General features: G+C 39.8%; 1 pseudogene; it reads right to left on the reverse strand.

Moving 5' to 3' along the window:
* Nucleotides 1–282: 282 nt before the first annotated feature.
* On the reverse strand, nt 283–2,254 carry LOC111184360 (protein POF1B pseudogene; annotated as a pseudogene).
* Nucleotides 2,255–2,461: the final 207 nt, after the last annotated feature.

A 2,461-nucleotide genomic window follows, 5' to 3' on the forward strand; every position in this document is an offset into this window, starting at 1 on the left:
ACTCCAATAAAGAGGTAAAAATAAAATAAAAAAAAATAAACTGGGTTTTAAAAATTCTATAATATTGCTTTTCGTTGTTGTTGTTAAAAAAACAAACAAACAGTATTTACTCTTGTAGCTAAATTGCACATCTAATACCATAGAAAACCTTTTAATGGAATAACTTGTAAAATCTCTACCCCAACAAATTAATTCAGTGTCTAGGGAGCACCCTATTGAAAAATAGTGGATTAAGTCCTACAGTGTCTGTAATTGAGTTTTAATAATTGGTGCGTTGCTATACTGAATACAAAAGTGTGATAGAAAGGAGTCAGGCCTTGTAAATGGCTGGATAAACAGTCATTTTTATAGCTAATTGATTCCATTAGACTTGCTAAGTAGTAGCATGATTCAAAATATTGATTGGCTTTAGTTATGGAAAAATAACAAAGTACTAGTGAAGACACACAAAAAATTCCTTTGAGCTGGAGATTCATTCATGGACAAGTCCATTTGTCTTCCGTTTCTCAATCACAATAGTCTGTGTGTCACTCCCTGGTGGTATATATTCATAGTTATTATACAGGAGGCCTAGGATTGGATATTGTGTTCCGTACTTTCTAGTGTTAATAGTTGTCCCTCCACCACTGAAAGGTCAGTTATGAGATGAATATATTTCTTGTCTCAATTTCGAGAGTTCCTCTGACTGACACTTTATAAGGGAATCCTTGTCTTCCTGCAAGCTTGTCAGATCATGAATCTTGAATTAGAAGTCACTGAAACTTCCTTCTCTTCTTGAAACATCTTTTTGGTACTGATTTAATTGAGTCTTTAGTTTGCGGATCTCTCTGTCTTTCTCCGTTCTTAAGTTTTTTACCATCTCCATGTAATGGTTGCCAATCTCATCCATTTTAGCCTGCAGCATTGGGCCTGTGCAAGTCTCAGAAACTTGCATTCTAAGATTTTTCTTCTCTTGCTCTAAATTATGCTTACAGTATTCCAGTTCTTTTAGTCTATATTCTATGTCTGATAACATACGCTGAAGAGAGAGATTGTTTTCTTCCAATGCTTGGCACTTTGCTTGGCATTTTGAGGTTGAGTCTTGAAGTCCTTGCTGCTGCTGGTGATTATTTGCTCTCACTGATGCCAAGAGTTCTTCAGACTCTTTTATTTGAGTTTCTTTGAATGCCAAGTCTTTCTCAAGTCTTATCTTGTCATTTTCCAGTGATGTCAAGTCATTGTGAAGATGTCCTCGCTCCTCCTGTATGTTGCTGAATGTGGACATCACTAGCCGTAGTGATTTATCAGACATACCCCTCATCTGCAGCACAGAGAAGTTGCTGTTTTGTAAGTTCTTACAGTCCTTTTGGAATCACTGATTCAATGTCTTCTGACTCATCTGTAGACTCAAAGTCCTGTTTGCTTCCTCCAGTTCTCTGCATATGTTCTAATAAGGTCTGTATTTTTACAGCTTAGATCAGCAAGCAACTCTCCAAAATACTTGGGGGTCAATTTTTCACGGCCATCATCCTGAATTATCACCTGCTCATGTGCCTGGTTTGAGCCACCATGACACAGTTCAATTCCAGTGTTTGTAGAAATTGAATCACTTCCTGTGATGGTTTGGATTTGCTGGCTAGAATGTGATTGTTGACAGTGTGGAGAGTGGATGATCTGGGGCTGTTGGACAATGTGATGATGGCTGAACCTGAGGATAGCATTCCTGATCCATATTTAGCTTTTCCACTTTTCTTATGGTTTTTTCATAAATAACATTATCTCCTGGAAAGAAATGGCCTCCTCTTAGGAATGGAGACAGTGGTTCCTGTTCAGGATTTTGCACTATATATCACCTAAAAATGGTCTGTGGATATGTAGTGACTCTCACTGTTGGAGAATGGAGTTCCTGTTCAGTATTTGGGGTTGTATGTAGAGTGCTTGGGGCACAAGTAGATATTTTCAGAGTTGGAGAATGAAGTTCCTGGGAATGGTCACTCCAAACCAAGCTTTTGTAGGGGGAGGTAGTTTTGAGAGGGGAGAGCACTTCCCATGAGCTGATGGGGTCCAACTCCTGAACCACCTTGTTCATGGGCCCACTGTAAGTCCTCAGTCACTCATACACAACATTTTTTCTGGAGGCTGCTGGGCTTGGCTTGACTGATGGTAGGAGTGGTAATTCTGGGGCTGGCACTGCAGCACCTCTGGGGACTGCTGAGTCCCACAGCTGCTGCTGCTCATCTCACTCCAATAGCTTGAGTTCGTCATCTTCTCAGTGGTCAGCAAAGTTCTCCCCAGATGCTCTCCGTGACAGCAGCAGAAACAGGTCTGGCCAAAATTGGATCCCAAAAGACATCTTGGGACAATTGGCAAAACTAGGAGGGGATCTGAAGATAAGATGATAGTAATATTTCAGTGTTCCTGATTTAGAAGGTATTGTGACAATGCAAGAGAATGTCCTTATTTGTAGGAAATACACACAAAT

The sequence above is a fragment of the Delphinapterus leucas genome, chromosome 15 (assembly GCF_059928025.1).
Source record: "Delphinapterus leucas isolate spDelLeu-1000000601 "Yukka" chromosome 15, BTC_Dleu_Yukka2, whole genome shotgun sequence".
Taxonomy (NCBI): domain Eukaryota; kingdom Metazoa; phylum Chordata; class Mammalia; order Artiodactyla; family Monodontidae; genus Delphinapterus; species Delphinapterus leucas.